The sequence below is a fragment of the Sturnus vulgaris genome, chromosome 22 (genome assembly GCF_052056855.1).
Source record: "Sturnus vulgaris isolate bStuVul1 chromosome 22, bStuVul1.hap1, whole genome shotgun sequence".
Lineage (NCBI taxonomy): Eukaryota > Metazoa > Chordata > Aves > Passeriformes > Sturnidae > Sturnus > Sturnus vulgaris.
In genome coordinates, this window is record NC_142264.1 from 6,812,412 (window position 1) to 6,840,009 (window position 27,598).

General features: G+C 47.5%; 1 long non-coding RNA gene across 1 annotated transcript; it reads right to left on the reverse strand.

Annotated features, from left to right (window-relative positions):
- Positions 1–542: 542 nt before the first annotated feature.
- On the reverse strand, positions 543–3,771 carry LOC148221441 (uncharacterized). The gene is made up of 2 exons (XR_015808059.1): positions 2,861–3,771; positions 543–2,735 (listed from the first exon to the last, which is right to left on the reverse strand). It is a non-coding gene; the product is annotated as an uncharacterized LOC148221441 (long non-coding RNA).
- Between the last annotated feature and the right edge of the window lie 23,827 nt (positions 3,772–27,598).

Below are 27,598 nucleotides of genomic sequence, written 5' to 3' on the forward strand. Positions count from 1 at the left end.
TGTCCGCGGTGCTGAACCGCGCCCGGCCGCGCTCCCCGGGAGAGGCGGGATCCCCCAGCGCTGCTCAGGCCGGGAGCATCCTGCTCTCCCATCAGCTCCCGGCTCGGCCGAACCAGCCAGGCGCCGTCTGGGTCCGCGAGGAGAAAATAGAAGGCTTGGAGGTGTAGGGAAAAAAAAAAAAAAAAAAAAGAAAATTAAATAGATGGGGTCTTCCTGGAATGGCCCCGCTGCCGCCTCCTCCCCAAATCCCCGCGGATCCCCCCTCGGCAGACAAGTTTCGGCCCCTCCCGCAGCCCCATCCCGCGGCCCTTCCCGGTCTCACCCTCCCTTCCCACGGCCCAGGCTCCGTCTGGCCGGAGCTTAAGTCCCTCCTTTTTGCCCCCGGCCCGCCCCTTCTCTAATTATGTACCGAACACTTCTTAGAATAAAACAGCTAAGCTGGGGCTCCGCCCTGCTTTCCTCTTCCCCATTCATCCTCTCCGGCCCGCTCCAAGCTCCTCCCCCGGTGGCAAGCCCAGCCTCTCGCTTCCCTCCTGGAGCTCTTTTCATTTTTATTTCTAACCCCCTCTCCATTCTCCCTGCTGCCTCTGCTCTTTCCCCCGATGGCTACGAACTGAGCAGCAGAAGAGAGGGGGGGCACAGGAAGGGGGGAAAAAAAAGGCAAGAAAAAGGAAAAGGAAGAAGGGGAGAAGTGGATTTTTTTTTTCCTTGCCTCTGCCCTTAATGCCCGCGATCTGGATCAAGGAAGGGGATTTTCTGTCTGAGCATGAAAAGGACTGCTAGAGCCCCAGGATTTTCACGCCTGCAGTATCAGCCCCGCACCCAGTATGCGAGCTGGACAGAGAAGCTCTCCCACAAGTTCCTACCGAGCCGAATAAAACGCACGGGCGAGCCGATCTCCGCCACAGAGGGACATTAGCATCAGGTAAGGCGAGCGCTGCGCTGCGGCTGCGGCGCTGCCCCTGCCCGGGGCCGGCTCCCCGTCCTGCCCGCGTTGTGTAACGCGGCCCCTCCGCCCCCCCTGCCTGCCTGCACCCCCGCCCTGGGCAGCGGCGAGTGGCCAGGGGGGTGGATGGCCAAGTCCCGCAGCTCTCTTAGCTTTTCTGCGTGCGTGGTGCTGAGCGAGGGGCCGAGATCCGCGCACCGGGAATGCGGGGAGCGCTGCTTTTCGCTGGGGCAGCCTCCCCCCCGGAGGATGCTCGGCAATTGGGGTTCAGCCCCGGCTCGGCGGGGGTGGCGGTGGGGGTGGGAGGCAGCCAGGATCCATCTGTATTCCGGAGTATCGATACATCCCGGAGCAGGGGGGGACCGTCCCCAAGGAGATGGTGTCATCTCCACTTAATCCACTGCTCCGCTTTCGCAAGTGACAAGCAAATCGCGGAGGAAAAGGAAAGTCTGTCGCCTCGAATCCCACACTGGGCTGATTGCCTCTACTTCCAGCGGGGATGGGAGACCGCGGCAGAGCCGGGGGAGGGTAGGGCTGGCGGGGAGCTGCACCCCACGGTGCTGGAGATGGGTTTTCCCCACATTCATTTCTCCATTCAGTGCTGCTTGCGAGGCTGGTGTGGAGCATAACTTTGCCTTTTTTCAGTCCTTGGGGAATGGCGGGACGGAGGGCATCTCCGTGCCACTGCATCATCCCCGAGGTCCAGCACAGCCTGGGTCTAAAGCCCCAGAGACGATCTGGAGAGAGGAGGAGGGTTATAGGTGTGTGTTTTTAGCTTCGGAGAGTTCCCCGTAGTGGTACCTGAGAGTGGGGAAGGGGAAGAGGTGTCACTTCTTGGATGCAGTCTCAGCTTCATGGAGGGAACCCAGCAGCAGATGAAATGCTGGCAGAACTGGTGTTTGAATTTAGCCGTGTGATTGACATCTGCACTAGGCAGGACGAGAAGGGTCCTTCATGCTTTACTCTGGCTGCTCATCTGGCTGCATAATAATAATTTGTTAATGGCAGTACATCTGCTTTCCCAGGAGTTGTAGAGAAGTATTAGGGAGACAGTGAGAGGAGGTGGGAGCGAGTAAAGAGATGTGGCTTTGCTGTAAGAAACATGAAAGGTTCTTGGAAAAAAAAAAAATTCCTTATAAAGGAAAAAATATCGATCAGCTCTGCTTGTGAGTAGCAGCCAGCCAGCCCTGGACTCTCTCCCTCCCACACACCCCAGACAAACCACCGTGGTGTCCCTGGAGCATGTACACGCCAAGCACAGCCAGCACATGCTGTGGAACTCGCAGCCCACCCCATGCTCACACACAGCAGCTCGGGCTCGCTCTGCCGTGCATGCAAACACCTCTCCGAGCTCTGCAGCCCCGCAGCTCCCGCACGCCCAGCCACACAGGTGGGATCCACACACACTGGAACGTGCAGAAATAGCTGCATTGATATTCTTATTATGTAAATCAAACCTTCAGAAGTTCACATGAGCACACACATGCTGTCTTCTTCGCAGGGCTCACAGTAGGTGGTATGTGCCTCCAGTGTAGCTTTCTGTCTTGCAGTTGGCTCCAGGCATTGATTTGGGGTTTGTCTGACTCCAAAATCCTTTGCAACTCAGCAGAAAACCCTCTACATTTGGTGTGTCCGTGTTTGTTTTATGGCTCTTTGCAGATTCCCAGGACTCGGGAATGATTTCAGTACTGGAGAGGCAGACGAGCAGCAGACAGGGAAGCAGGGAAATGGCTGGGGGAGCAGTGGCAATTCCATACTCATCATGCCTTCTGTGATCAGGAGCTGGAGTCTGGGAGTATGGGGAGAGCTCTGCTGGAGTTACATAGCTCTTTAATGTGTGTGAGTGTGTGTGAGCAGAACCACACACACATCTATGGCTAAAACACACAATGCAAAGCTCTACTTCGGTCTTACCCTGGTTCAGAGAAAAAATCTCCCATCCTCAGGGAACAGATACTCCCTTTGCATGTCCCTTTGATCAGAATTGACAGTGGGCACAGGGGAGATGATGTCACTGATGTTAGAGGTGTTTAACATCCCCCTCTGACCTTCCTTCTCTTCCCCTCTCCATTGGGCCTAGCGAGGAGACAAGCTTCCAAGAGCAGGAATATAATGAAGCTGACTAAAGTCTGTGTCAAAACTTTGGAGAGAAAGAACATATGGTGAATTGGCTTGTTTTAGGTAAAATGTGTCCCAAAAGCAAAGGCACGGAATGTGTCTCTGTTCCCTCCTAACCACCACTGTTTACTACACTGGAAGTGTGTGTAAGGCGATGCTAAACACTACGTGGGAATGGGTCTGCCAGCAGACAATAGTCATTGTTGTCTGTGTGACTAAAATAGTTCAAAGCCAAATCCTCCTATCCTTGCTCAGGCAGGAGCCCCACCACCTTCTCCAGGTGCATTGCTCAGGAGAGCACAGCAGGAACTGACTCCAGAACCAGGGATCCACACCCAGCCCCCTGCCCACCTCCAGGAATGGATGTGGATTTCTAGACTTTATCCAGGACTTGGTATTTACAGCTGATGCAGAGATGTTGAGAAAGCAGGAAAAAATTGATCGGGGGGAGGCCGGGAAAAATCACTGAAGAACATAAACGAGGGTGAAGAACCCCCAGAGCACAGCGAGTCACAGCGTTCGGAGGTGAGGAATCAGGGAGGGATCCCCCGGGAAGGAAACACAGTCCGCGCTCTACTCAGCCCCGCTCAGCCCCACTCGGCCCTGTTAAGCCCCGCTCGGCCCCGTTAAACCCCGCTAAATCCCGCTCTGCCCCGTTAAACCCCGCTCAGCCCCGCTCGGCCCCGTTAAGCCCCACTCAGCCTTTCTCAGCCTCGCTCAACCTCTCTCTGCCCCGTTCAGCCCCGCGCAGCCCGCTCAGCCTTACTCAGTCGCGCTCAGCCCCGTTAAGCCCCGCTCAGCCCCGTTAAGCCCCGCTCAGCCCCGCAGCGCCAGCGCGGCGGGCGGGCGGTGCCGCCGGGCCCCAGGAGGGGGCGCTGTGGCTCCACGCAGCTCCGGGCGCGGAGCGGAGCGGAGCGGGGCTCGCCCGCACCCCTGCCCGCATCAGCCCTGTGTGCACAACCCCTACCCGTATCAGCCCTGTGTGCTCCATCCCTGCCTTCACCATCCCCGTGTGCCCCATCCCTGCCTTCACCATCCCTGCCCGCACCAACCCTGTGTGCACCATCCCTGCCTTCACCATCCCCGTGTGCCCCATCCCTGCCTTCACCATCCCTGCCCGCACCAACCCTGTGTGCACCATCCCTGCCTTCACCATCCCTGTGTGCACCATCCCTTCCTTCACCATCCCCGTGTGCACCATCCCTGTGTGCACCATCCCTGCCCGTACCATCCCTGCCCGCACCATCCCTGCTCACATCATCTATCCCTGCCCGCATCAGCCCTGCTTGCATTCCCTGGCAGCATCCCTTGCCCGCATCCCTGCTCTCATCTCTGCCTGCATCCCTTCCCTCATCCCTGCCCTCATCCCCTGCCCGCATCTCTTGCCAGCATCCTTGCCCGTATCTCTGCTCTCATCCCCTGCCCTCATCCCTGCCCTCATCCCTGCCCGCATCCCCGCCCCATCCCCAGCCGCGGATCAGGCGGAGGTGCCGGGGGTGTGCTCTCGGTGCCGGCGGGGCTCTGCTCCCGGAGCCCAGGTGCGGCTGGACGGGTGCGGGCCGCCTCCTCCCGCTACGGAGCCGCGGGGCGAGCGGAGCCTGCGGGGAGCCGGCCCGGTGCGTGCAGGGATCGTTCACCCGGTGATGAAATGCAGCTACTTCTGGGACAGAGCCCAGCAGCTTTTCCGTGCCAGCAAATACTACAGGGGAAGTGAAAAATCACTTCATGCATTGGAAGTGCAGAGATGAACTTAGTGAGGCAGAATATAAATTACCCAGACCGAGGGAGCTTGTGCCCAGTTGTTTGATTTACACCATCCTGCTTGCAAAAGTATCATGAGATTTTTAACAACCGTAAGGACCTTGGCCCATTTCCTTCCAGGCCACACTGAGCAGCTTTTCAGAAAGGGAAAATATCCACACACACACAGATCTGGCCTCTAAACAGATCCATGGATGGGGTCTGGTCCTGCGGTTCTCCCTCTTCCCTGGAAGATGGCTGCCAGAGCAGGATGCCAAGTTAAGGAATGGTGCTGAGCTGAGTCAGGGCAAACATCTCCTCCCAGGAATGTGTGGTGCTCCAGAGTGCTCTTGGATGCCAGGGAAGGTTTTCCCCTGCTTGTTGTGCCTCTGCATGGCCACATCCAGCTGATGTGCTGGGCCTGGAGCATGTCTGGGCAGGGCTGCAGCGGGCTTGTGGATGAAATGCTATCAAGGAGAGAGACCTGGGGAAGCAAACTGGATATATCTACCAGGTACTTCTGTCTGGAGAGAGGATGGGCAGAGATGGACCACACAAATGAGGTGACATTCCCAGGGTTTGGAGTAGGCACAGGACAGCTGTTGCTGGCTTGATGAGCTAAGCTATGCAGTGCCAGGGAAGGAAAAGTCCTGACTAGTGGGAGGGAGGAATGGGAGAAAGAGCAGAAATCAGAGGAGCAGCTGATTTAGACTCAGCTGAAGGCTATTGAAGGACTTAAGTTTATTTCAGGAATGCTGGATCACATCCCTAGTGGAGGTGGCATAAACTGGGTGTATGAACATGTCATTTTGGAAGGAAAACAGGAGTCAGGCCCAGGATTCCCCTGAGCCTGGGCTGGGGAGTTTAACACAACATTTACAGCCCCCTGCTTGGGGAGCTGTTTACCTGCAGCCTTGAGTCAAGACCTGCAAGCAGCTTCACAGGAGAGAGATGTTTATTTATTTTTGCTATTTGTTCTTCTGAAATCATGTGTTCTACATCCATTTTACTGTTGCCTGCACAGTGCAGCTGGCAGAGCTCAGCTCTGCACAGAGCTGCTGCTGTGTCTGCTGCACTGCTGGCTGAGTGGGACCCTCGGTGGCACCAGTGGTGGTGGCATGTTTCTGGGTGTTGGCATAGCATCCCCCAGTGCTTGAACTCTCACACATGTGATTCCTGGCTCCTGTTCCAAAAAAACAACCAGTTGCACTGCTGATGGATCACCTCTTCCAGTGGCAATAGGAGTAACAGTAAGCCATAGAGGAGTAATAATCTAGAGAGGGTCACCTGCAGAGGAGGATGGAGTGAATTGCCTTTGCCAGACACATGCTGCTGTTCAGTGATGGAAATGCTGGGCACAGGTAGAAGCTGATGTGCCAGAAGCACCAGTACAGCTTTGCAGCCCTAGAACAATTGTGTGTGTGTGTGTGTGTGTGTGTGTTAACTGTGGGCACCATTCTGTGGAGACAGAAGACATCACAGAGACATCTTTCCTCCCAGAGAGTCATGAGTTACAGCCAAGTCAGCTCAGAGCTGACACTCCAAGATTGCAAACCAAGCTATGAGAGGTTCTCACACATAAGAGAAGCTCCAGAAAACCAACAAAACCCCAGCGATTTACTCCAGGACTTTTGGTTGGATATCAAAAGAGAATGTAGGAATAGAGGGACCTCTCACTCCCAGCTATTCTCCATACTCCCAATTTCCAGTAGAGTAGCTCTGGATCTTCATGCCTGGGACCTGTCTCATTGCTATCCTGATAGGAAGTCCTTTACCCTGGTATTTAGAGAAGATAATCCTGAAGCCTTATGGCAGGTCTTCTTACAGCCTGGACTTTTATATCTTTGCATGTTACAGCTGGAATATGTTGTACAGCGAGTTCCTGTGAAAAGCTCGCAGCCTCTTGCTGTAAATCATCACAGCCTGCCGAGGCCAGGGCTGTTAACTGGCTCTGTGGTGAGTGAGGATCTCTTTCTTAGGCTTTGATTTAGAGTGTGATTTAGAACCTGGCCTGTGCTCTGGACTCCACTGTGTCCATCATGGTTTTGGATGCAGTTTTGGCCAGAAGTCCTGAGTCGGCACAACCGATCCCATTTAGCCATTTCTTTACCCTGCCCTAGCTGTGTGTGTGGCTGTCAGATACACTGCTAACACTGGAGACCCCTGTGGTAATTTATCCTTGAAGCTGTGGATGCTGACTTGCTAAGCAGGGTGGAAGACAGGGAGGGTGAGTTTTAAAATCATCTCCTCGTGCAGGCAGCACATTCCAAGTGAGGCTGCAGGACCAGAAAAAATAAATAAAAGGAATTTGCGGAAAAAAATTACACAGCAACTGAAACTAACCAGGGAAGAATGAACAGAAATGAGCTGTGACCCCAGGGAGGAGGCAGGAGGACCAGGATGAGCAGATGTGAATCCTTAGCTGGACTTGTGGGATCAGTGGAACAGAGAGCAGCAAGGCAGGGTGCGGGTGCTGGAGCAGCCGGGCTGCTCTTGGCTGCTCTTCAGGCAGGTACAGATGGTGAGCGGGTGAGCAGAGCCCTCAGACATATGCTGGGGTACATATGTGGCTCTGGGTCCCTCCTGGCTCAGACCACCTCCCTGCCTGGAACGGGAATGTTGTTCCAGCCATTTCCCACACTGCTCTGTGCTGAGTGAGGCTTGCAGTCAAAATCAAAGGTGTGTTTTGAGGGAGCAGCGAGAGCTTAGGAGGTACAAGCTGAGATTGAAGAATACCTAAGAAATACGGAGAAAGTCAAAGGGAAGAACTAACAAAGACAGCACAGTGTTTGTGCTAAAATTGTGAACAGAGAGAAGAAAGCAGCAACAAGGATCCCTATAACATAGCCTTAAGACGAGCAGCTATTTCTAGAATTGCTTCTTGTCATGTCGTCCAAATTCGGAGTTGCTTCTGCAAAACAACTCCAGGCTTTGCTGTTTTATGCTGGAGAATGCTGATAATGTATTTATCTGCCATTTCCACTCTCCTAAAAGAGAACAGTAAAGTATTTGAAAATGATGGACCATGTTATAGGCCAGTGAACAGATAAATCTGGTCTACCAGGGAAAAGAGACTAATTAGGATTTTCCCACAATATTTACCTAAAGTAATCAAAGAGCGGAAATTTGAGTTCTAGAAATATTTAGATAAAACCCTTTCTGTGCAATTAGAGATACATATGCATCAATCCTTTTATTTGCTTCTTGAGGGGAAGAGGTAAGGTGAAAAGACTGATTGGAGCTGGAAGTGTTGCTCAGGGAATTTGCTGGAGGATGAGGGATGAAGAAGGGATATATTTTGCTGATGAAGCTGGATTGTGCCTTGTTAAGACTGGAAAAAAAACCCTGAGAAGTGTTCTAACCACAACAGTAGGACACTAAAGGGATCAGAAAGACATAGGTGAGTGCTGTCACTCCTGGGATAACCTTTCAGCAAAGTCAGTGGTTGTCTGAGGACTGTCATCTTCAGTGCCAGATGGAATATCCTGTGTGTGACTATTTCTTTATTGATTCCTTTCATGCTTTGTGTTTTCATTACATTCTGCAGTAATGGAGTAAGTTAGAAGTCATCTATAGAAGTATGTTTTGGGAGGAGGGTTTAGATTTAGTACCACATAATTTCCTTGGGTGTCTCCCAGCTTTCTATGGGAAACAGAAGGGGTGAATATCCATATCTCAGCTCTCTCCCTCTTTGTGACTGAATGGATGTCAAAATCACTCCTCTTGTCTCGAAGGCCTTGCTGCTGCAGGATGTGTCACTGAGTGCTCCGATATTGCTCAAAGTTTATCAAACACAGACTTTTTTTCACACCTCAATTGTCACCGACCCAGAGCAATCAGAACCACAAAGAGCCCGATCCTGCAAGCGGAATCACACAGGCAAATTTTTAATTACAGCCTCATGGACATAATGAAAGTGATTTCCAAGACCAAAGCCTAAGCAACAGCAAATCCATACACACGCTGAGTGCAGAGTGAATCATGTTTATGGTCCATCAGTGCTCAGCTTCTTTGTTCCAAAATGCTGGTCAGGAAGGCAGAAGAAATATTCCCCAGGATATTATAAAGACTAACATATCATCAGAGGGAGAATCAATGGAGATTGATGGCAAATTAGATGGACACTTGAGACATTAAAAGGAAGGATGGAAAATAGAAGTGATGTTATAATTGAACCATATTAATACATTTTAAATTGCTTTACAAATATTAACAAGTTAAATAAGGGAAGCTGGAAATAATAGTTCATCTAGTCTGGGAAAGCTGGGAGTGAGGAGGGACATTCGGGTTCCAGTACAAAGGTATATGAAGGTTAAAATGAAAAGTGATCAGAAGTATTTTAACTCTTTGATGATAGAAGAACAAGAGGACATATCAAAATTAAAGGGCACAACTTTTAAAGCAAATTAAAAGGGAATAGTCCTTTCTTCAGTGTATAGTGAAGGCACACAATTCCCTGCTGCAGGATGTCGCTGAGATGAAAGTCCGGATGGATTTGAAGAGTAAAAGGCTACATAACTTTGTAGCAATTAATAGCATTTGCAGCCCTGCAATCTGGGACAATGGTAATCAGGTCTCAGGCTTCAAAGAAAAGGATGACCATCTTCTGGGGTCAGGAAGGACATTTTCACTCTGCATAAAAAGAACATAATATGGTTGGCCAGGTAATGTGACTGCCTATGGTCGATCCCGCTGGAAGCTAAGTCAGCAAGAGATTAGCAAATTGCTTCTGTGGGTGCTGGATTAAGGCATTATAAAAAGGTTTTCATCAATGCCAGACAGAATATCAATCTAGCAATCTCTTCTTCTGTGTCAACTCCCACAAAAGTGATTTCAGTGATTAGAGCAGATATTGAAGTAGGACATGAAACGGGTGGTTATGGGCGGCAGCCGTGACCCTGAGCTGCACAGCTCAATTTCCTCTTTCAGCACTGGCATCTGTGGCATGGCACAGAGCTGGGATGAGCCTGGAGTCTCCCAGCACCAGGTTCTGCAGGGATACAAGCTCCCTGTCCCCAGGGGCCTGCTGCCTGGACAGAGGAGGAGGAAAAGAAACAGGGAATGCTGTCACCTCTGTGCAGTACCAGAGGAAATGCAGCACAAGGCTCGGAGAACAATTCAAATCCTGTCAGTAGAAGCATTTCAGTTTGCAATTTTGCCTTGACAGATTTTGAAAGTAGTTGGTGGCAAGGTAGCAGAACATTATAAAAAACAGGACGTTAAATACCACCATGGGATATGGGGAACATTTGGAAAATCAGCCTCCAAGGTGTTTGTAAGATGTCACCTTTAAGAATCTGCCCAAGCTGATGCAGGTAGGCTGGGACAGAGATAGGTGGGTGCATGAAATCCTGAGATTTAACCAAAGCAGCTTGGTAGGAGTGACAGGGTGGGCAGAGATCAGCTATGGAGCTGTGCCCCCTCCATGTATTTTCCCCACAGCCCCATCCCCCTGAGGGTCCCAGGGCGACTGCCCATGTCTGCCTTGTGCTGGGCACAGTCCTGCCTCCTGCCCAGGGTCATCCACCATCACCATGCTGCTAGGAGAGAGCAGAAATGTGCCTTTCTCCATAAATTTCCTCTCCCATCAGCCATTCTGCCCCTGTTGCTGAAGACAGAGGTTGGGTGAAGAGAAAACGAGGCTGTTGAGTACAGACAGGGAAGTTCAGCTTCAGCAGGTGACACTTGCTTAGGGCCACTTCTGCAGTGGCCACGAGCATCTCTAGGTGAACAGAGAAGAAACTGCACTCCCAGGGTCAGGTAATAAAGCTCTGCTTCCTTCAGAAAGGTGGGAAGGATGGGAAGCTGTGAGGAAAACACATCAATAGGTGGGATAAGGATCTGACAGGTGTGTGACTGGGAGGATGGAGGGGGGAACTGGCTGCTGGGGACACAAAGTTTGCTGGTGGGGCAGGTGTGAATGCTCAGGCAAATTGCCACGTTGGGCAAACGATTCCTTTGCCTCCTGGATGGCACAAAGAGAGGGATGTGAGTGGCAGGTGCAAATCTGATGGTGAGGTGTTGTGGAGGTGTGATGATTACTGTGCTCATGGCCTGGGTTGGGAAGGATGGGTGAGGGAGTTTTTGTTTTGCAAAATTCACCAGAAAGATGCATGTAAAAAAAGAAAAAAATAGCCATGAGGTAGTACTGCAATTTACCTGCATTATGGGAAGATTGATTTCTGATGAAAGGAGAAGAGAAAGGCGGGGAATAAAATTTTATGGATGGCAAGAATGGGGATCAGAGGTCTAAAATGGCAGCTGTTAGTATTCTTGAAGGATTGGTTCAAATGGAACTGCAGAGACCAGTGCAAGCCTCTGATTTTCAACCATCTGCATTTAGAAAAGAGAGGGAGACCAGCAGGCTGGCCTCGGTGAAATTCTGCTGGATTTCCCCCGAGAATCAGAATTGTCCCTGCATTTCAAGTACCTGAAAGCCTTAAAACACTGGCAAGGCTGAAAGGTGAGGTGAGGGTCAAAAGTGAGAACAGCTGACAGGAATAAGTAGATTGCAGTCTAGGCTGGATAATTCAGAGATCTGTAATAAAACTGCCCAGTGACAGATAGTGAATAAAAGACTACAGGTATATTATGGTTTACGGAGCACAGGACAGATGTGTCTCTGAGGAGGATGAGATAAGGAGAGGAAGGCAGCAGCGGCTGTTTTGGGATGCAGCAGCACTGTGTGAATGAAGCAGCGCTGTAGCAAGATAGTTCAATCATGGTGCTGTCACTGACATGTTATATATGACCTTGAGCAGGTCACTGACGCTGGGAGCTTTGCAGAAGAGCTTTTTAAATGCATGTGTTCCCATGCACAGGAGCTGCATCCCTTCAGTGCTGCAGCCCTGAGCCTCCAGCTCGCACAGCGGTTGGGAACTAGCCAGGGAACTTGGATCCAAGTTTGGCATGAGGGAAAATCTGGGTTTTTTAAAGAATTCAGCAACCCCTGTCTTCAGGAAATAAAATCCCCCAAAGACTGGCAGTCAGCTGTGCTGACTCTTTACATTTCCAGTGCTAGGCAAAAGCAGTGCTGGTTTGCCTCTCTTTCCTCTCCACCCCAGTAAAATGGCTCCTTCTTCAGAAATCTGGCCTGAATTAATTTCTCTCCTCATTGCCTAAGATCACTTGCAGAGCTGGCCTTTTACTGGAATAGATAAGGGAAGAACATGCTAATTGTATCTGTTTGCCTCCTTTGCACACAGAAATGAGTATTCTACATACACAAAATATAAATGAAGTTTGCAAGTGCACACACACACACACGGAGACATGTGCATTGTGCTTTAAGAATGCTGAATCAAGGCTGATGTTTCATATTAATCTTTTAACCAACTTCAGCAGTTGCAGTAAATAGCAATTAATGATAAAGCTGCTTGCATTAAATAGAAGAGCAAAAGAGGCTGATAGGTCCTTCCTGCCAGTGCATCCTCCTGCAGTGCTTCTCATTACTTTGTTAAGTTTGAAGACAGAGATTTTAGTCTGTGGCTGCACTTTTTTTTCTCACTGCTGCTCCTCTGAGGCAGCTCTTCTGTAAAGCCTTGACACTGGTGAAGTGCAGTCCCCAAACCCTCGTGTGCCACCTCCCAGGGACATGTGTTTGATGCTGTGGCAGTGGTGGGTGGAAGGGCTGGGGACGAGCACACTCTGCTGCCCTTGCACAACCATGCTCTGGTCTCCAGACCTGCATCAGTAACATCTGGGCTCGGGGAAGAGGAAATCAACAGGAGACCTGAGACACACTCTGGATTTTATTTTTAGGTCTTGAGTTTAAAATTCCAGGCACTTGAAGGGATATGAGGATTGATTCCCAGCTCAAAAACGCAGTATTTTTGTGTTCTGAGACTCAGGATGCATTTTCCATGCCCCACATGCAGAGTGCTCAAGCATGCAGCATCTGCTGGGGCAGTGCTGCAGGACTGTGGAAAATGACAATAAACCATTGGAGGATTTGTGCTTGCTCATATGGCCCAACACTGATGTTAATAAAGCAAAATATCCCCAGAATCGAGTTACTTCTGAGGGAAGTTTGTTTCCTCCTGGAGGAACTCTAACAAACTGATACAGGGAGCTGAGATGTTTGGCAACGTGGAAACCTCCAGAGATATTTAGAGGCTCAATTCCTACACACATACCGAATTTTCTTTAAATTCTATGCATGCAGGAAGCTGAGCAGGTGCTGCTTCCCTAAACACCTCCAGGACCAAGACTGCTGTGAGCAGGGTCCTGTGCTGGAGAAACCAGACACAAAAATGGGTGAGGACCCTGCCTGAGGAGCAGGATCCCTGGACAGGCTGTTCCCATCCCTGTGTGCCTGTGTCTCATTCTAAGTGCTCTTCAGGGCTTTGAGTCAGGGATGGCTGATGGAGGGAGCTCTGCTGCTTTTTATATATATATATATATATATATATATATATATATATATATATATATATATATTTTTTTTTTTTTTTTTTTTTTTTTTTTTTTTTTTTGGCTTAATGTCACATGCACTTGGACATCACACATTCCAGTTTTCCGTAAGGACTTTGTGCCTGTTTGATTCTGTGGTGGTTAAAAAAAAATTAAAATTAAAAAAAAAAAAAAGAAAAAGAAAAAAAAAAAAGAAAGCCAGGAGAAGTGAAAAGGAAGAATTCAGAGAAATAGAGAGAGAAAAGGGATGGTGTCACTGTCTTAAAATAAACCAGCAGCATATGGCAATTTCTAATGGAAAAAGTAAATTCGCTCTCAGATTATTTCCTGGGAACTTTTCACTCATTTTTGATACAGGGCTTTGCTCATCTATTTTGCTGTAAATCTAATTATTTCATTTTAAGTTCTCTGTTGAATGCAGGTTTAGACTAGAAGACAGCAAAGGACTCTGAAAGTCATCAGCTTAAGGAGCTCACAGAAACTCAGCCTTGCTGAGATCCCTCATGTTGTTATGAAGATCTGACAGACAGTTATTGGAATTCCTGGTAGGAATAGGTGAATAATGATTTCTCTCTTTCTTTTTTTTTTTTTTTTTTCTTTTTAAATCAGTTTCGTTCTGGAAGAAAAATGAAGGGAAAAAATTACTTTTAGATATTTAAATATAATTAGTGTGGCGGGGGAAGAATGAAAAGATTTTATATTTGAGACTAAAAGGAAAAGAGAGTAGAAAATTGCTTCAAAACTTAAATTTTGCATAAATGAATAAATTTTTTTATAACCGTATTATTTCACTTTTAGTTGTTTTTTGTTTTTTTAGCATTTCCTTCTAGATCCACCTTATAAACATCTCATCATGAAGCATTTACGTTATGAAATAATGCAACCATGTACTTTGATTATTTTAATTTTTCCCATCCCACTTTTTGACAGTAACTATCTAATGAATTCAATCTGAATTAATAAACATTGACAGACAATCCCCAAGCACTTTTCTGAGCCTAATTTTAGGACGTGTTAAAAACAATGTCTCGCATCCTTTAGTGCCTATGACTGCAGTTTCCTTTATGCTGCACACAGTTAAAGACAATTCCTACCTCAAATAACAGATACTCAAAGGGTCCAGAGTGATGGGAGATAAAAGGAGAAAGTAAAAAGATCTGTCTGAAGTCAGAGTAAATCAGGAGCAGAACCATATAGAGAAGAGTATGGTCTTGACTTCTTTCCCTGCTTTCTCACCAGCCTGGGGATTAATTATAAATCTCTTTCTCACCCATTAGATTTTTCTCATACTCCTTCTACTCCTGCACTTTCTCATTCACACCTTCAAGCCTTTGCTACTCTTCCTTTAATCCAGCTTTTCTGACGCTCCAATTTTTACACACTTTCCTCTTTTCTCCCTGCTCCTGCTGGAGAGGATTGCTAACGAAGTGGCAAGTGTTAATAACATGTCTTGGCTGTGCCTGCTGTGATGGAGGAAGGAGGAGCAGGGTGGGTGAAGGAAAGCTGCAAAGAAGGAGGCAGGGGATGATCTGAACGGATTTCAGACTCCGGATGAAGGTGCAGGAAGGCAGAGGAAGCCCCTGCACACTCATTGCACCTCATTGCAATGGGAACAGAGTCTGAACTGAATGTCTCGGGAGGAGAACATCAACATTCCTGCAAGGTGGGACTCGTCTCCTCAGGGATACAGGGCCCAAAGCAAAGACTTCCAGGCCTGGGAGATGTGTTGCTGTTATGACACAGAGAGAGAAAGAGAGAGACTCACACTCTTGACTCCGATGATTCATGCAGGACAAGAAGCACTTTATTTACATTGCACGTCTATTTATAAAATTCCAACAACGACCATGGGTTGGACAGTGAGGGTAAGACCCCCTGACCCCATAGGTCCCATGACCAGCCCATCAATCTTCTCTTCCTCCAAAGAGGAATGCAAAGCACTTATTGTTTACAAGAAAGAGTGTGAGAAAGTGTAAAAGAATTTATCAACAATCAGAAGGCTGACACACAAGGCAGCAGAGATGTGAAGGGGAGCCAGCAGAGCCGTGCCCTGTGCTGTGACAGCAGCTCAGACACAGCATCCTGCTCTCGATTTGTGTGGCTGTGCTTGTGCACAGGGACTTGTGGCACTGCAGCAACATCAGCTGTGCATGTGCACACCCAGTGAGACAGGGGTGACACTGCTCCCTGTGCTGGCTGTGCTGGCAGGGCTTCACAGCCATCTGCCATCCCCACCTGAGCCCAGGATGTCACCACACCTCCTGCCAGCTTCCTGCAGCATCCCCTGCTCGTCCCTGCAGCCTCTGCTGTGTGCTCACTGGGAAAATCTGGGCAGGACCTGTGGGTTTAGGGGACTGAAGTGTTTAAGGGGGACATGGGAGAGCCCGTGTTTTGGGCTGGCAGCTGCAGCTCCATGAGGAGCACAGGCTAAGCCCACAACAGCTGGTGGGGACAAGCTGTGTTGGTCCTATGGGAACAAAGATGTTGTCTAGTCTGCAGGAGGAGGGACAAAGCAGAGGTGTAAATTAGAGGGAAGCTTCCTTGAGCTGCTCTGGTCTGAGAATATTATACCAAGAATAAAATGTCCAAGAATAGCTGTCTGTCATTGTAAACAGTCACACGAGCCATGATAGATAACTTCAGGCTATCTTCATGAGCACAGCAGACTAAATCCTCCTCTTTCTTTGGAAACTCTTTCCCAACGCCTTTGATTGCACAGGGATAAGCCAGCTGTATTCCTGTTCTGCATTTAATTTAACACATACAAAATTATGTATCTAGCCAGCTATTTATTATCTAATTCGATGTCTGCAGTTGAGGAAAGACTATTTATCCTTTCCCACAGCAGTGTCTCTTTCTTTGGCAGCTCTGACTAGCTGCTAGGTGCCCTGGGGAATGTCAAGGCAGAATTAATTAATCATGACCAGCCATGGAGGTGTTTTTCAGATTTGGATTTGGCCAGCTGATTTTGCACAGGATCTTTCTGGGAGTCAGGCTGTTGAAGACACAATTGTGACGCTTGCTCTGGATTGCTTTCAAAGTCACTTTGGGAAGCTGCAGAGGCGTGCAGGATCCCTCCAGGGTGAGGAGTTCTAGCAGGAGAATGTGTGCAGGCTGGTGGAGGGGACTGCTCGCTGCCTTTGGCAGGACACCTCGCCAGGGAAAACTTTAAAGTCCCACTCAGCACGTCCTGTCCTTCCCCCAGCCCACAAAGGTGTGAATCTCTCAGCATTCTGTGGAAGCCTTGTAGGCATTCATGCTGAATGTGTCCCTTGGAGCAGGAGGAGCTGTGATGGCACCTGGCACTTGCCAAACTGGAAGTCACCCCTCGGTCTGCCCACGAGTGATGGCAGCACCGGCCAACTGCACAGGCTGTGCTGAAACTGCAGTGTTTGTTTTACAAATAGCTCTCAATTCTTCCAGACCTTCTTGCCTCCCTTTGTAGAGCCTGGTTGAACATGTGTTGTTCTTCCTGGTCAGTGATTTCCTCCTGGCACTGAGGAAAGGTCAAGTGTCCACACCAGTTCTTTTGGATCTGTCAGCAGCCCTCGGGCCCTCTGGTGATGAAGGGCTGATGGTTTGCAATGTCTGGCACGGATGGGCAATATCTCCCTGCAGGAGCATTCCTCCTTTCCAAAGACACTCACAGTGTAACTCAGAGTAATGAACCATTTCCCTCAAGGACTCTTCCAGGGGGTAATTCCATGCTCAGTGGTACTGTTGCTGTCAGAGGGATGAGGCTCCAATACTACAGATGTGCTGGTGACAAGGGGTAAAGTCAGCTTCCAAGAAAACTATCCACAATTTTCAAAACTGATCATCCTCAAACCTCCTTTCCTGCCTTCTACTTGTTGCATTGTTGCCTAACACGGAGACAAATGGAGGCACTTTGCTCCTTCCCCACCCCAGAGATGAGGCCATACACACAGAAATGTCAGCTGGGATGGGATGGAACCGTTTGTGGGGCAGGGAGGTGGAAGCACCAGCTTTTAATGGAAGTCTCAGACTCCAGCAGTGCTCACTATTAGCCAAGAGCTGTAATCCATAGTGACAGGCCAGCTGCAGCATGAGGACACTTCCAGGCAGATCTGCATTCAGAGGTGCACTCCCAGCAGCTGCATGGGGGAATTCAGATTTCCAACCTTGGAGTCTGGCTCACCAGGCATGTCCCAATCAGAGGAAAAGCAGACAGAAAAGCCCCTCTTCCACGGTAAATAAATCTCCAAAAGTTGAGGATGCTTCTTTTTATTCCCACTGCACAAACACAGCTCTCTCTGGGTGTTGGAACCCTGCAGCCTGGGAGATCTGAACTTTCTGTGCTTTCTGGCACTGACCCCTGAGGGAACTCTGCTTTTGACTTGAGGCCTTGGAGAAGGCTTCCAAATTTGAGTGATGGAGTTGGGATCACTGGTGTGTAATTTGAATGGAAGTGTGTAATATCACATGGTGGGGGGTTTGGAATTTGGGTTTTTGGAATATATTAATAGGTATGGGACAAGATGGAGCTTCTGGGGCATTGTCTTTTTCTTCCTTCTTGTTCCTTCTTCTTGGTTTTAGGCACTAGTTTTTGGTTAGATATAGGGTGCCATACTGCGGGTCACGGGTGTTTGGTCTGAATCAAAAATATAAATAATATAGATGTAAGTTTTAAATTGGATCTTAAAAGACCTTGTAACAAGTCAGATACAGCTCCATTTTGTCATTTGTAGCTTGTTAGCTAGAAGTGCTGTAGCACTCACTGTGCTATAGATAAGAATTAATAAACAAATTAGTCTGAACACAAAACTTCATCTCTCATTCTTCAATCCTGGCTAACTGAAGGCAGAGGAAAAAAGAAGATTAAACACTAATACCTGGGAGAGGTGCTGAGGACTGATCCCTCTCTCCGAGGGTGCTGAGCCTTCCTTAGGAGGGAGCAGCCCTTGGTGTGTTGGGGATTCCTTTAGCCCTGATGAAGGGGAGGAGAGGGAAGGAGAATGCTCCTGCACTCTGCCCATGCTCTGCTCTGTCCATCACCATCAGCCTCGCTGTGGTCCTGCCTCTGTCCACGTTTAAAATGGGCTCTGTGTCCTCCAGCCACCCAGTGCTGCCTCCATCTCTTACTGAGCCCGTGGCTGCACAGATTTCAGTGATTTTCCTCCCTGAAATGAGCAATCCATGGAGTTGCCTCGTTGCAGGCTCAGCTCTGTGCTGCCATTCTCTCCCTCCCTTCTGCTGCTTGCTTTGCCCTTCCTCTCAGCCCACTTTTCCCACCATCAACATAGATGTGGCAGCAGAAATTCACAGGGAGTGATTTCCCTCTGCTACACACAGGGGAGCAGAAATGTGGTTTTAAACAAGACAGAAAAAAAAAAAAAAAGTCAGGTAGTCTTCCAAGAAGGCAGTGGAATATATCTTTTAAAAGTGCATAAGTGGTTTGGAAGACAGAGGTCCCAGGAGGTCAATGGTATTCAGACTTTTAAATCCCTGATGCTCATGAAAACATTGCATAGAAATTCCATTCTGGGAAAATCTGCATTTTCTTCTTCCCCTTCTTTTTTTTTTTTTTTTCTTTTCAACAAGTAGAGGAGTTGGTTTTCTGGTGTGCAGAGAGGAGAGGAGCTGCACTTTGCTGTCATTGACCTGACAGAACTGCTTGGAAATGGACAATTTCCTTGGGAAATTCCTGCCTTTTGATAGGCGGTTGTGGTTTTTTTAAACTTCAGTGTGAAGGAGAACCATGATCCCACAAGGCTGTTATGACCTAAAAATTTAAAAGCAATCATAATTTGAGATCATTGATATCTTCTGTTCCTGTGGTGCTGAAGCACTAAGATGCTGTGGGAAACATTTAGCATTGTATGATAATGCATAAAATAAACAGCACCAAATATTTTATGCAATATATCAGGCATTCTAAACATATATCAATACAATACACAATATGTAAAAATGTCAAAACAAATTAATTGAAACAATACAATAATAATGTGTTTATTTCCTCAAAATTAAACATTTCAATATGACTGAAATGAAGAGAGAAAATCCAAATGATTTGTTTTGACACTTTAAACGTGAAAAAAGTTTGTCAAAACTGACATGTTCCCATGCAACGTTTCAATTTTGAAGGAGCTGCGTTTTCCTGCAAAAAACTGTTCTGTCAAAATTTTTTGACCAGCTCTACTTACAGTCTATCTAAACAGACAAGCATCACAGCCAAGACTCTCAAACGCTCCAGGTGGTCAGGAGATGGATTAAGCACAGAGCAGAACAGTCTCAGAGAAGGAAATAAATAAAGCTCACAGCTAGAGGTGGCCTCAAAGGTGGGTAACAAAGGGATGCAATATTTGAGATGCTCAGACCTGAGTGGTGTTCAACTTAAATCCCAGACAGGAGTGAATTCCTCCAGTTTTTAATTTTTTTAGCATATCTGTGTTGCAGAACTGGTGCACTGATGGGAGAGGGTGTTTGTGATTCCAGTGCAGATCCTCAATATCCTCTGGGATTTTCTAGTTCTTGGCTTTGGTTGGAGTCTAGCTGGTACCAGCCTTCTGTGCTTGACAGATTAATACTGGTAAGGATCAGATGGCTTTATTTTCCACACATTCTTCTGTCCCAGTGGAAATCCCAGGCTTAGGGCTCAGGGAATAGGTGGAAATGCAGTGCTGCAGGTAGATTGGCTCTGGGATTCAGGGCTGCTGAGAACAGCTTTGGGTAGGAGTTCTCCCACCTTCATGATACACAGATTTTAAATCTTCTCATTATATAAATGCAGTTCCAGGTTAATGTGAGTTTCTAATTTAATACGCTGTTCCAAATTAAGAGTTAATATGGTATTTGATTATCTTTTTGCAATGAGATCCAACCCAAGGCTCATTGACTTCAATAGACTTTCCAGGAGAACCTGCAATGGCAGAGCCTGTGCTCCCGATTTCTGACTTCTGCAGAAGCTGCCCATTAAATGCTGTTATTTGGGGCTAATACTCATTCTAGCTCACATTTCTAGCCTGAATTGAAGTGCAGTGCATCCAGCTTCTCCTCTGTGGGATGGCAGGGCTGCAGAAGGGGCTGGCCCTGGGTGTTCTCAGCCTCAGAGCCCTGTGTACCTAAAGCAGTGATTTCTGTAACTCAGCTCTAAATCATCCCTGGGGAGTTGCAGGGATATGGGACCACAGCAGGGACCAGCTGTGCTCACCCCGGCCCTACCTGCAGCTCTGCTCCCCCACAGGAGCCTGAGCCATGCCATCCTCTGCAGGTCCCACCTGCCCTGCCAGGGGTCTGAGACAGTGGCTGCAGGAACCAGGGGGAATAAATGCACAGAGTTTTATGGCCACTGCAAATTCCTGATCCACTCAGTGGGATAAGGAAGGTGGAGCTTCCCAGGGCTGGAATTGGCAACTGGCAGCTCAGAGTCTCTTTTCTCTCCCCTCTTCAGCTGGCCCTGCTTCTCTTGGCTCCATCCAGCTGAGTGGTGGTGAAATGTGGTGTCCAGAGGAAGCTCCAGTGGAGCTTTTCATCCTGGCAGCCAGGCTGGCATTATCCAAACAGCAGGAGCTGTACCAGGAGAAGGAATGACCTGTGGATTTTAACCCCTTCTGCTCCTTCTGTAGGAGTGGAGGAACACAATAACCCAGTAAAAGACTAAGCTCTTTTAGAGGGACAAGACAAATGGGAAGACAAACCATTTACAAGGATTAGGTAACCTCAGCTCCTTTCACTAGAAGAAGCAGTGGTAGTTTGCATTTCCCAAGCTCTATGGAGTGGGATCACTCCATGTGACAAAGTCTCTTTCCAGGAACGAACTTCAGAACAGAAATATTGCACAGACTGTCAGGTGTGGGATATGAGTTGACTTTCTTGGATTGAATATTACATTATTTCTCTCCAGAGGAGTTTTGGCATCACTTTTTTTCCTTTTGTCTCTCAGCTTACAGGTCCCAATTGTTGCAATGGAATATGTTAGAAAAGCAAGACTGTTAGAACAGAAAGACCAAGACAGAACAGTCAGGAAAGCAAAAACCAGGATTTCTGGATTCTGGCACACTCATTAAACTGAGCATTCAGACTACTCTTTCCTAAATTTCCAGTAAAAATTGCAGGCAATAGCATGACTTTTGTTCCGTTTAGGGCGTCTGGTTTGCAGGTGCATCTTTTTCCAAACTGTAAGGAAAGTATTAAATGAATTTGGATATTCCCTCTTGTGCATAAATTACAAAATCTATTTCAGCTCAGTCAAAACACAGCTTAAGAAAACACTTGATTTTGATTTTGAATGTATGTTACTCAACATGTAATGAAAAACAAAACACAATCTTGAACCGATCCCTTCCAAACGGAACACTCAACACATTCTGTTCCAAAGAAAAGCTGACTTTATCAAAACGCCTTTTTTTTCCCCCTTAAATCAACAAATTTCTACAAAGTGTTTTGCCTCTGATGAATTGGCATTTTCCTGACGTGAAATGAGCAATCCAAAATAATTCTAAGCAGCTCTGTGGCAAGTCCCAGCTAATTCTGGAATAGTAGCATGAAGGTGCGTAGGAAGGGTACTGCAAGGAGACATAAGAGATTTGGGTTGAATTCCTGAAGCAGTTATGAAATGATCTGGGACAAGCCATTAATCTACCCCGTGTCTCAGTTCTCATCCTGCTGAATGGGAAAAAAGCAGTGTTTCCCCATCTCTTAAAGCTACTGCAAGGATAAAAATCTATTAACACTTGTAAGATTAGTGGACTTTGATATGAGGTGTATAAATACCGAGGAAGATAGAAGATAGAGCTGCATTTTTTGTGTAAAGAAATTATGGGGAAGTGGACTAGCCAGGACAACACTTTAATAATAGTAGGAATAATTTCAAGTTCAGGGCAGTGCTTAATAGAAATCACTGCTCAGCACCCTCCATATTTTTTTTTTTTAATAAGCAGCTCAGAAAAGTGCAATTTATCATTATTATTATTATCATCTATATTCATTCTATCTCTGCCACTTCACAAATGAGAGGAGTTCCTCACAAACATCTACAAAAGCGAGCTCATTATCCAGTCTCCCTATTTTTAACTCTCATTTGTGACAATAGCTATCAAACTCTTGCCAACAGTTGGGCTGCTGGTGTGCTGACACCGCTGCTCCGCAGCCCGCTGAGCGGGATTAGCTCACTGTTCCCTCGCCTTCCCCCATCTGTCCCCGGCCATCTGCTGTCCTTGCTCTCCTAAATAGATTGGGAGCTTTTTGGGGCATGGACTGCCTTGCTGGTTGTGTCTTGTTCCGGTCTTGGATTCAGCAGGATTGGCTTCAGAATGGCAGAACTGGGGAATGTCTTGAGTGGGAAGGGACCCACAAGGACCAGAGTCCAGCTTCTCCCAGGACGCCCCAACAATCCCAGCCTGGCATCCCTGGGAGTGGTGTCCAAATGTTCCTGGAGCTCTGGGGACATTCCCATTTCCTGGGGAGCCTGGGCAGTGCCCAGCACCCTGTGGGGGAAGAACCTTTCCCTGATCTCCAGCATAAATCCCCCAGGCAGAACTCCAGCCATTCCCTCTGATCCCATCACTGGTCACTGAGAGGAGAGATGGGTGCCTCCCCTTCCACCTCCCCTTGTGAGGAACCTGAATATCACAACTTTTCCTGAGTCTCCTCTTCTCCAGTCTGGACAAACCTCAGCAGTTCCTCCTATGGCTTCTCATAACCCTGTGACACTTCACCATAAACCTGTGCATGTGTGTGTGTGTGCACAAGCAGAAGTTCCTTGTAATTATTTTCCCAACCTATGGAGCACTGTAAGAAGGACTTCCTTTCCACACAGAGCCCTGACCCAAGTGCCTGTGGAGCCTGGAGTTCAGAGCAGTGACTTTGGCACCTTGGCCAGTAGATTTATGATCAGGACATTTGGGGTGTGACTCCCTCTGACCAGCGCCACCTGATTTTTTGACATGGTGGAGTCACCTGCTACTCTTGCTTGGTTTGAAGCCGCCTCTCATCTTCCTCCTCATCACACAGGAGTTTATAATTAGCTGAAGTGCGGGGACAAATGAGCTGAGAACAGGTACAGAGCTGTTACCACTGCAATTCTCACCTCCTTACAGGCAGGGACTAATTGGAGTTTCTGCACAAAAACTGCTCCCTTTAGGCTGCTGGTTGAACTGCATTAATAAAAGAGGGTTTGTGGGGTGGTTTTGGTTCACTGAATATTCTGACAAATTGTAAGCAAAGTGTTGATAAATTGAAAGAAGAAAAAAAAATTTTCTCCTACAAGTCATTTGGGGTCAAATGTGATATTTTTATCACTGTTGCATCATAAAGGGGTGGAAAGACAAATGAAAAGGAGAAAAAGCTCCAGAAGTTTCAAATAGAGATTTGGAAATCTTTCCCCTTGGAGCTCTCACAACCCAAACACTGACATCTCCCAATCATTATTTTTTTCAGCATGAGCAATTTGGCAAAAAGTGAATTTGTGGACTCTGTTGGTATTTTTGGAGGGGTATTTCTCATCGTCTTTCCTTGCCTTTCTTCACCCAAAAAATATTTCGGCTGATGAATATCCCGCATGTCTAACCACTCATGCATATTTAAAACTGGAGCAGTTAAAGAATAATGCAAATTTAGACACTGATCAGAGCAGAATTACCGACATTTGGGGAGGGATTAGCCAATCACTGCTTGAAACAGTGAAATCTCACTTCCCTAAAGAAATAGCTTTACAACCATTTGGGATTTTATGATGTTGTATGCCACAGTCACCCAGAGAGTCAGAGCCACTGCTGAGTTGCAGCTCCAGCCCTGACTCAGTCAGATATCAGTGTCTGCAGTCTGAGCTATAAAGACATCTAGGTCAGAAGTGCCCAAATTCTGTTTTCCCAGAGCTCAGGTTTATCCTCAGCAGTTCATATGACTTCAGCTCTGACAGATTGGCTTCCCTTTCCATCCACGTTGCCTGCATTCCTCTGGCCCTGACAGAGGAAAGGTGTCCCCAGCTCGGTTGGGTTGCTGGGCAGGGTTTCCAAAGGACCAGCAGGGCTGTTCCTGGGTGTTGTCTTTCCAATATTTTCATGGGGCATCTCTCAGTTAGGGACAGGACAGAAATGTTTCTGCTCCACAAGTTAAATCCTGAAGGTGTGGGGCAGCAATTAGCTCTCCAGGAATCTGAGTGCACAAACTCAAAGCAGGCATAGCTGAATAAAATCTAGAGTAGCACATCCCGTACTTAAAATTAAGGGTACACTTAATCTGTTCTCTGAAATGAGGTCAGACATTCGTCACTTTCCAGGGTTGAGCTCTAAACTAACATAAGCTGTTTCATCTCTCCCCTGACACTTCAGTCTCTTACTAATTTATCAGCATCCTAAAGCCGTGTGTGAAGTTGCTGAAGAGCAGAAGTGTTTCAGATACAAATAGCAATTGTTAGCCTCTTCCCTCTGGTAAATGGCAGCAGGCAGAAACCTCTCTAAACCTGCCAAGAACCAAATGTGGGACACAAGGAAGAATTATTGGTGCATGAAGCTTAAAGAGATAGGGGACTTATTCCTGTACTGCAAATAATGTGTTCAGTAATTTCTCTTTCCTGAGTCTGCATTTCTGATGGAAATAGTTCACAACAACGAGCATGGGAAAACAGAAGGGATGTGTGTGAGATCAATTTGGATCTAATAGAAGGGATAAATGAAAGGTACAGGGGTTAGGGGAAAGGTAGGAAGTCCCAGGAGGCAGAGGAGTGTTCAAAGCAAGTGATGGAGAGTCAGAGCACCTGCATCCTGCCTGCCTGTTTATAGCAGGGATCTGGGGCTGCACAGCCTCCCCTGGATGAAACAGACCTTGCAATATAATTTTGTGCAAAATCTATCACTCTGAGCTCTCCCACTGTATAAAAATTACCTTTTAAGTGGCTAAGTAGACATCCAGCTCTATTCTTTTCTTCTTATTTCAAGAAACAATGGGAGTAACAGCACTTGCCTGCCTTACTAGAGTGCTGAGAGCTTTAATTAATGTCTCTAATTCAATTTGAACTCCTTGGATAAAAGGCACTGCCTTGTGACAGCAAAGGTATTGCCGAAAATAGAATATAATTAACACACAGATATCAATCACAAAGAAATTAAATGTACATTCAAATACAACTTGCACTTTACAGAAAATACTTGCCTATTTTTCCTCCAAGAATCCTGAAGACTCATAAGATAAGGAGCACTTAATGTTCCAGACTGAATTGATATTAGGAAAAGGGCATCTTAAGGCACCCAACAAACTCCCAGGGTTTAAGAGAGATCTCCATGTGCACGGGGGGATGTGCCTCCATGCTGGATGGTGCTGGAAAATGACTGTGCCATGACTCAGAGTCAGCACATCCAGCATTTTCTTCTCCCACTGCTTGTTTGCTGTGAACTGGAGCCATGTCCTGGCTCACCCACAGATCATGTTTATTAACAGATGTGATGATTGCATGATGGTGTTTGTTGACATGAGCCAGAAGGACCCAGCTCACTCCCTGCTCTGCTGTGCTGCTCCGTGGAAATGGCTTTAGAGATGGAATTGTTAACTGCTGCATTGCAAAGCTGGCTGCAATGGTTGTCATTCACTGCCTGTAGGGCAGAAACACCTTGGGAGCCATGTGGGCAGCAGGTTTGTGTTTCAGGAGGTGCTGCAGCCCCATTCTGGCCTCTCTAGCGAGTTCATGGTCTAAATAGTCCCACAAATACCATTGTGACTCAAAGTTGATAACTGGGAAGTGAGGCTGAGGGCACTGCCCAACGTCATAGGGGGAGTTTGGGGGAGACTTGAGCAAAACACTGGATTCTTGGATCAAAACTCAGTGTCTGGTTCCCCCAAGCCTGCCCTTTAGTCCACAGATTTAGTGTTTCTGTGCCAGATTTAGCTGTTAGTTAGCCTTGGGTCTCCCACGAAGGGCTCTAGACTTGGAGGCATCCCCTCGCTGCTTCTTCCCTGGTTCCTTTTGCCAAATCCACAGAACATATTTCACGTCAGTGGAGCCCTATAAAGACACCTGAAAAATTAATTTCAGATTCAAGCTTGTTAGGAGGTAGATTGAATGCACCTCACAATATTGTCTTAGACACAAGATAATCCCACTTTAGTGAGCTTTATAGCTTCCATGGGGACCAGCCCTGTGGAGTGGATTAATCTTTAATGTGAAACAACATCTCTACAGCAGCTACAGGGGGGAAAAAGATACTACTAAAAAATTAAAGTTGATGGTGTGATAGTAGTCTGGACCCAGTTGTGCTCCACCATCCTCCATTGCCTCAGGCACTGTTCCCTGCTCTCAGAAGTGATCCAGGCAGCTTCCAGGCTGGAGATGTGATCATTTCCTCAGTGGTCTCAAGGCATGTTCCCCCCATATCTTACCTCCTAGATAAGAACATCACAGCCCAAATCATCCTGGCTCCAACTTGCCCCAAAGGAAAGGAAGAGAGCCTGAAGAGTTGCGTGTGGGCAATTAGGGACTAGCTCCTCTCTTTCACAGGCTGATATTTCCCCAATGTATGATGTTCACATGTAGGAGGACACACTGGGATTTCTCTGAGGCCCACTTTGTTTGGCTCTTCTCATATTTCAGTTCTCACTTGCACTGCTCTGGAAACTGGAGGGTACATAAGAGCTCCCCCACTTGGGTACATAAGAGCTCCCTTCCTCTCTCTGCCATAGAAATCCAATAGACAGTGAAATATTTAAGGGAAAACTGATCCAGGCTGGCAGATGAGGGGAAGAGCTATGGGTGAGTTTAATGAACAGAAACCAAGGAAGCTGGGACAACATGTACAGAGCAGCTGATTGCTATCTGCACACCCAGCTCATGGCAAATATGCTGAGTTGGCAGCTGCTCACCCTGATGGGACAAGAGCAACCAGGCAGGGAAGGAGCCTGGGTGGAGAAGCAGTAGAAATGCACTTCTGAGCTGGAATTTGGAGATGCTGAGGGTGGGATGTAGCTGGGAACATTCCCCAGTAGTGACCTTGGGTTGATGAGTGAGTGGAAGCAGGGATGTTCTGTGGCCCACTTGGGATGTGCTCTGTTCCCCTCAGTGCAGGGCTGGAAACTCCCCTGTTGGGTAAGGTAAAGTAGAACCAGTCTATGTGTGATATGAGGGACTAAGCACTGAGAACTGCCCTGTTTAGGGGGGAAATAGGAGTCAGTGGTGAAGGCTGATGTTGAAAACATATCTCCAGAAAAGGAACAACCTCCTCGGTTGGTAGCTGCAGGTACCACCAGATTTATCACAGTGATATTCCATCTGCAATTAGAAATAGTTTATATGGGACCAACAGACAAATGAAACATTGGCTGACTTTCCCATACTTGATTTTCGCCCCCCCTATTTCTTCCTGTAAAGCAACAGCTGAGTGTCATCTTTACCCAGACTTACACAGCTCGGTTCTGTCGAGTGCTTGCTGC